The sequence below is a fragment of the Suricata suricatta genome, chromosome 16 (genome assembly GCF_006229205.1).
Source record: "Suricata suricatta isolate VVHF042 chromosome 16, meerkat_22Aug2017_6uvM2_HiC, whole genome shotgun sequence".
In the NCBI taxonomy this organism is placed as follows: Eukaryota; Metazoa; Chordata; class Mammalia; order Carnivora; family Herpestidae; genus Suricata; species Suricata suricatta.
Window position 1 is genome coordinate 763040 of NC_043715.1, and position 7236 is coordinate 770275.

Here is a 7236-nt window from a genome sequence, read left to right on the forward strand (position 1 = left end):
TGAGGACAGGCCACCACGGCCACATAAGGATGAGCTGGGGGACCCCAAACCAGGTCCTGGGTCTGGGACGCCACCCATCCCCCTCGAGAGGCAGGGTCAGTGTGTGATTAGCAAATCAAGCGGCTCATAGGAACACAAGTTCACAGAAATTTCTAGAATCAGGGCAGAGTGACCTGGCCTGAGGCTGAGCCTCTCACAGGATGTGGCCCAGGGCTCCTAAGGATAATTCCTGCAGACTCCTCCAGAAAGTCCCCAGGCTTCGGAAGGAGATCTGCACGGCCGAAGGGAAAGCCCTTCTGTGGGATGCAGGGCCTGGTCCTAGCCAGGTGTGGCCTTGGAACGGCTGGGGGACTGTGGAGCTGGCTCGCCGCAGTCACCGGGCGTGGCGCTGGGGCTTCTGATGCTTCCACAGGCTTAGGGACCCCTGGAGCTAAGCATCCTCCACGAGGTCAACGTGCCCAGGCCTCGGTACCCCAACCCTGCAGGGGGTGGGGCTGAGCCCTGGGCGCCTGTGACAAAGGGGCGGGGCTGAACGGGCTCTGAGTGGCCTCTGTTTCAGGGTTCACAGTCGTGGTCCTCAGGCCAGAAGCTTCGGCCTCACGCCAGGAGCTCCGCAAAGCCTGGCGGGTGGCATGTAAGAGGCACGGGGACACTCCTCTGATCGATGGCTTCTCCTTGGATCACCCCCGGGAGAGCACTCGTGGGGGAGGGAGGGGAGCACTCCCCCACCCGCCGCGGCGCCCGCACTGACTGGAAGGGACGGAAACTGGCACGGGCTCCATCTCAGATGACCAGCTGTCCTAGCCGGCGGATGGGGACACCGAGGTTCAGAGAGGGACAGATGCAGCCGGGGCACCACCAGCCCAGCTGAGCCTGCTTAGGAGCCTGGAGGGACCAGCCGGGCTCCGAGGTGGCCGAGGGCCACCTTGGACACAGCCTCCAGTTTTTCCCCTGCACCCACCCTACAGGCAGCGGCGTGGACAGGGCCGAGTTGTGGTCACTTACAGGCTCAGGACTGGGGTGCAGCGGGGAAGACTCAGAGCTGCTGGGGGTCCGCAGGAGGCCCGAGTCCCCGGGCAGCCCCTGGACCCCTGCCCCAGCTCCAGGCCCCTTGCTGAGCAGACGGGGCCTCCTGGGTCAGGGCTGGGGCTTTTGGGTGGCCTCCCTTCCCAGTGGGCCACGGGTGCCTCTGGTGACATGTGGCCCCGGACTGGGGACAGCTGTCCTACGGTCTCGTGAGCCAGGCCAGGTGGGCCTGGGTGAGTCACGGGTTCAGCCTGCTTGAGGGCCAGCCCCTGTTTCCGGGGCCCCACGGGGGGGTCCAACGGGGGAGTCCCTCCCCGGGCCGAGTCTCCCTTCCTCTTTCCTCTGGCCTGGCCTGCGCTGGCTAGACCCCACCTGGGGGCCACGGCGCCGACGCCCCCCCTTTTCTCAGCCCCTCCCGCCCACTCCTCCTCTGGGGCCTCTGTGGACGCCCCCGCACCCCAAGGGCTCAAGAGCCAGAGTCTCCTCCCGCAGGAGGGGTTACGGGGTGGCGACTCCTCAGGGACTCTGTGCTTCTCATGACACAGAAGGGGAGGCTGAGGCACAGGGCATTAGCCAAACAGCCAGTGAGTGGCCCCATGTGGCCTGTCTTCAGACAGTGCTGGGCCTTGGGGACCCATCAGGTGTGGGGAGCTGACCCTCAATGCCAGGAGTCAAGGCTCTGTCCTGGGTCAGCACATAGCTGCCAGGGGCACTGTGAACCGAAGGCGCCGCCGGGCTCAGAATCCCCGTGTCCTCCAGGACCGCCCGCCCCCAGTGGCATCCCTGCCCAGAGACACGCGTGCCTGCCCTGCGCTGACCATAGTCCTGCACACGGGACAGCTCAGGCCAGCGTCTCTCCAGGGCACGGGCGTCCCGAACATGTCCCCAGGCCCTTGTATCTGGATCTTCCCTAGACCCTCCGTGGACCCCCTGCACACCTGCTCTGTCATTGTGGCCCCAACAGACACACACACCGGGCACTTTCGCCCTCCTGGTGCCGCCCATCTGTCCACGGCGCCCGTCACACCCTCCTCTGGGGCTATCTGTGCCCTGGACCCCTGGGCCCTCTCCTTCCGTGCTTGCCCACTAGTCACAGTCACCCAGGCTCCTCACCTGCCCCCGGGCCGGAGGTGGTAGGAGGGAGGGGTTGCAAAAGGCACAAGGCAGCTTGGAAGGTGGCGGACGTGTCCAGCATCTAGGTTTGGGACATGCATTGAATATGCGCATCCTGTCCTGTGCCGATTCTGCCCCGTACGGCTGTTTAAACGTGGCGTCAGCACCGAGGGGGCAGACCTGCCGCCAGGCCAGAAAGCACAAGGTCAGCGAGGCAGAGGACAGAACATGTGCAGGGGTGGGGGGCCCCCCAGGGACGGGGATGGAGCCGCGGTCCACGATGTGACGGGAGAGAGGGCTTGTCTGCACCGCGTGAAACTAATGAAAGGAAAAATCCCTTAGATGATTTTCAGAGGGAAAAAGTATCTTAAATGTTGAGGCTAAAGAAATAATTCAATTAAACCTCCAGGCAAAGAAAAATTTTATATATTATGCTAAATTTGTTACATCCTTAAAATAAGTAGTTCTGAAAGACAGTAAGTTAATAATCAGAGTTTTGGGAGAAAATGATTCTGATCCAAGATTTTATAAAGAACATTGATTTTGCGATGTGCCGGCAGCAGGACGACATTCCCGACCACGAAGATCCAGGAGCGAGGAGCTGTGAGCGGCGGCCAGGGTCCGGGACCCCCCTGGGACCCCCCGGGAACCGGGGACCAGAGTTGTTACGCACTCTGTCTGGGAGCAGAGTTCCAACGGGAGCAAATCCAGACGGTCATCGCGGTGTGATCAGGAGGCGGGGCATGAACAGTTGTTTAAAAGATTTTCTTTTATTTTTATATATATATACTTTTTGATGTTTTTTTAAATGTTTATTTTTGAGACAGAGAGAAACAGAACACAAGCAGGGGAGGGGCAGAGAGAGGGGGAGACACAGAATCAGAAGCAGTACTAGGCTCCGAGCTGTCAGCACAGAGCCCGACGGGGAACTCGAACCCACAGACTGTGAGATCGTGACCTGAGCTGCAGTCGGCCACTTAACAGACTGAGCCCCCAGGCACCCCTTAAATTTTTGTTTTAATGTTTATTTTTGAGAGAAGGAAAAAGAGAGACAGAGCATGAGTGGGGGAGGGGCTGAGAGACAGGGAGACACAGAATCCGAAGCAGATTCCAGGCTCTGAGCTCAGAGCTTGACACGGGATTCGAACCCATGAACCGAGAGATCATGCCCTGAGCCGAAGTCGGACGCTCAACCGACGGAGCCCCCCAGGCGCCCCTCAGTTCACCGCCTGAAGGCGCACCACTCAGAGGCATTGAGTGCTTCCGGCAGGAGCAGCCCCCACACCACTCAGTTCCCACGTTTTATCTTCCCAAGTGTCCACCCCAGGCCCGTCGGCAGCCACCCCCCCTCCCCCAGCTTTTCAGCCCCACATGTCCAGTTTCTGTCTCTGAATTTGCCCATTCTAACTGCACTTTGAATTTTTGTACAGCATGTGGGGCTTAGGTCATAGTTCATATTTTTGCCTCTGGGTGTCCTGTGGGTGTCCCGCTGATGTCCTGTGGGTGTCCCGTGGATGTCCCGTGGATGTCCCGTGGGTGTCCCGTAGATGTCCCGTGGGTGTCCCGTGGGTGTCCCGTGGATGTCCCGTGGGTGTCCCGTGGGTGTCCCGTGGGTGTCCCGTTGCTCAGCTCCATTTATTGAAGAGGCTCTGGCTTCCTCCACCGAATGCTTGTGACCTTTGTCAGAAATCACTTGGGTAGATTCGTGTGGGTCTCTTTCTGGGTGCTTTGTTACGCTCTATCGATTTAGGACCTGTCTCTCCACAATGTCACATGATCCTGATTCTGTCAGGGAGGGTTTTATATCTACTGTCTCCTTTTTTTCAGGACCGTTGTTAACTATCTAGGTCCTTTGTCTTTCCGTATAAATTTTAGAATGATCTTGTCAATGTCCACAAAACACCTCGCTGGGGTTTTAACGGAAGTTGTGCTAAACCCAGAGCCCCGGGGGAAGCGGATGGATAAGGATTTGCCGAATCCTCCAGCCCATGAACCTGACCTGCATCTCCGTGCATTTTGGGCTTTGGTTTCTGTCTTCGGCCTTTTGGAAGACGTGGCATATAGACCTTGTACACACTTTGTCGAATTTACACTGTAGTGTCTCCTCTTCTGGGGTGACTATAAGTAGTATGGGATTTTAACGTTTGGTTTCCACACATTTGTCTCTAATCTACGTAAGATTTACAATACGTATTATAAGTAGAGGTGGAGTTCACGAGGAAGGCAGGTCTGCGGCTCCCCGGGACGGCCCTGGCTGGGCCTCTGTGTCCGGGCCGCTCCCGTCGGGCAGGGTGGGGTGAGGCGGGTTCGCCCCAGCTCACCGCGGAAGCCGGCCAGGCCAGGCCCCTCCTCTCTCCTGGAAGGCTCTTAATTAAGAGTTCAGTTTCTTTAACAGCTTCAAGACTTCTTATAGATCCTGTTTTGTTTCTTGTGTCAGGTTTCGTAAGTTTTGGTTTTATTTTTTATTTTTTGAGAGACAGACAGTGTGGGGGAGGGACACACAGAGAGAGAATCACAAGCAGCCTCCACGCTTAGCACAGAACCTGACGTGGGGCTCGATCCCACGACCCTGGGATCATGACCTGAACTGAGATCAAGCGTCAGACGCTCAATCGACTGAGCCTCCCAGGGGCCCCAGCTGACTTTCTCACGTTGAATCAGCCTTGCATGGGGAGGACCCATCCCATCGGTTATGATGCTTAATGATTTTTATACATCGTTGGATTTGATTTGCTAATATTTTGTTGAGAATTTTTGCATCTAAATTCATGAGCGATATTGTTCTGTAGTTTTCTTGTTTTCTGCTGGCTTTGGTTTTGACAATCAGGCAATTCTGGCCTCAAAAATCTCTGGGAGAATGTTTCCTCTTCTTTTGCTTTCCAGAAGAGTTTAAGAAGAATTAGTGTTAATTCTTCTTTAAATTCTTGATAGAATTCTTTACTGAAAGTGGAAATTTACTTTTTGGTTATGAATTTGGGCTGTTTGAATGGCTCTGGGACTTTTCATCTTGGTTGTTGTGTGCTTTTTTCTTAATGTTTATTTTTGAGAAAGAGAGGGAGAGGGAGACAGAGAGAGAGAGAAAGAGAAAGAGAGAGGAGACACAGAATCCGAAGCAGCTCCAGGCTCTGAGCTGCCAGCACAGAGCCCGACTCGGGGCTCGAACCCACGAACCGCGAGACCATGACCTGAGCCAAAGTCCAATGCTGAGCCGACTGAGCCCCCAGGGGCCTCTGGCAGTGGGTGCTTGTCAGGTGGCTGGTCCATTTCTCCCAAGGGGTCGGAGGCATGGGCGAGTGTTCTGGAATATTCCTTGGCAGCCTCTGTGAGGGCCGCGGAGTCGGACATTGACAATCCGAGTCTTCCCTAGCCTTAGTTCTGTCAGTCTTGCTAACAGCTTATCAATTTTACAAGAATAAACTTTGACATGAATAAATAGCAGTGCTGATGTGTGTAAGGCAACAGCGGCTTGGAGAAATGTGAAAAAAACGGCCAGACAGAAGCAGTGGTTGAAGTTTAGCACACTTCTCTGAATTTTTGACTAATCAGATCAGCAAAAAAAAGACAGAGAGGAACTGAGAAGCGTTATTAGTGGGATAATCAGGTGGGGCTAAATGTAACTCTGTGCCCAACCCTCAGGAGACGCGTTCTTTCCAGGCCTCCTTGGAGCAAGTCCTAAAACAAGTCACTTTTTTTTTAAATCAGCCTCGTAACTTATTTATTTATTGCACATTTATTTATTTTTGAGACACAGAGAGGGACAGAGCACACGAGGGGGAGGGACACGGAGGGGGGAGACACAGAATCCGCTCCCGGTGCAGAGCTGGACGGATGTGGGAAAGCCTGCCTGGCTGGGCCCTGGCACGCGGCAAGTGCCCAGGACCGACCTCCGGCCTTTCGGGGTGGCCTCGAGGGGGGGGGGGCAGAAGCCCGCTCCGCCCCCCCCCGCCCCGCCAAGCGTGGGGGCGGGGAGGCAGAGGAGCCCCCGTGTGTGGGGACCAGCCACCCTATCCGGGAGCACTCCCGCCCCCGTTCTCCAGCCTCTCCGTGCTCCCGCCGCCCCGCGCTCCTGCTCACCCGTGCTCCCGCCGCCCCCGCGCTCCAGCCAAGGGAGACGAAGGCACTGCCCCCACAGAGCTGCCGTCTGAGTCGGGGACAATCCCTAAGACGACAGGTCAGGAGTAGACTGCGGGAGTGCAGCCTTACAGGGAAGTGACACAAGGCTGGAGGCGTGGGCCTGGCCACGTGTGAGGGGCATGGAAGCCTCCTCCGGGAAGGCCTCCCTGCGAACTCGGCGCTGTAGCCGGAATTGGTGAGGGGACAAGCCGCATGGCTCTCTGGACGAAGAGTCTTCTGGGCTGCGAACAGCACGTGCAAGGGCCCCAGGGCAGCAGCTGGCAGCATGTGTCCCAGAGAGGACATTGGTCTCTTACCGGAGTTGACATTTCCTCAAGTCTTTCAGGCAAATCAGGACAGAGTGTAAGTCCTGCCTGGGTGGGAAAGACGGGGGCACCCCAAGGCTCTGGGGGAGCAGCACAGGGCTCGTGGCTGCGCACACGGGCCCCCCCCCCGCCCCGCTCACTCACCCACTGAGGCACCCGCCACCTCCCTGAGTGCCCACCCATGGGTCCACACACACTCAGCCGTGCTCACACAGCGTACAGGTCCACGCCACACTCGCTTGTAAAAACGGTGTGTTTCACCCAAACTGGCAGCTGCTCACACGTTTCTATCCAGAGGCCCGCGGCCTCCCCCAGCCTGAGTACATTATCTACTGGGGAAACTGAGGCACGCAAGGTTACCGGAGGTGAGAGCCCGCACCATGGTGGGGTCACCAGACAGCCCCCTCCCACTTCCTGCCGGCCCCGTGCACGGCACCGCCCCCGCCGGGGCCCTGGGAGAGCCCCTCGGCGGGGCAGCGCCAGGTGGCCAGTGTTCTGGGGACTGAGGGAGGTGGCTGTGACCCGGCTGCTCACCGACCCACTCTGGCTGGCGAGGCAGGGGTGAGAGCACCCGGCATCCATTCGGTGGCCTCTGAAGGCCGCACAAGCCAGGGGCCCGAGGTGGACAGGGCGCTGACCCAGCCTGTCTGTGGGTGTC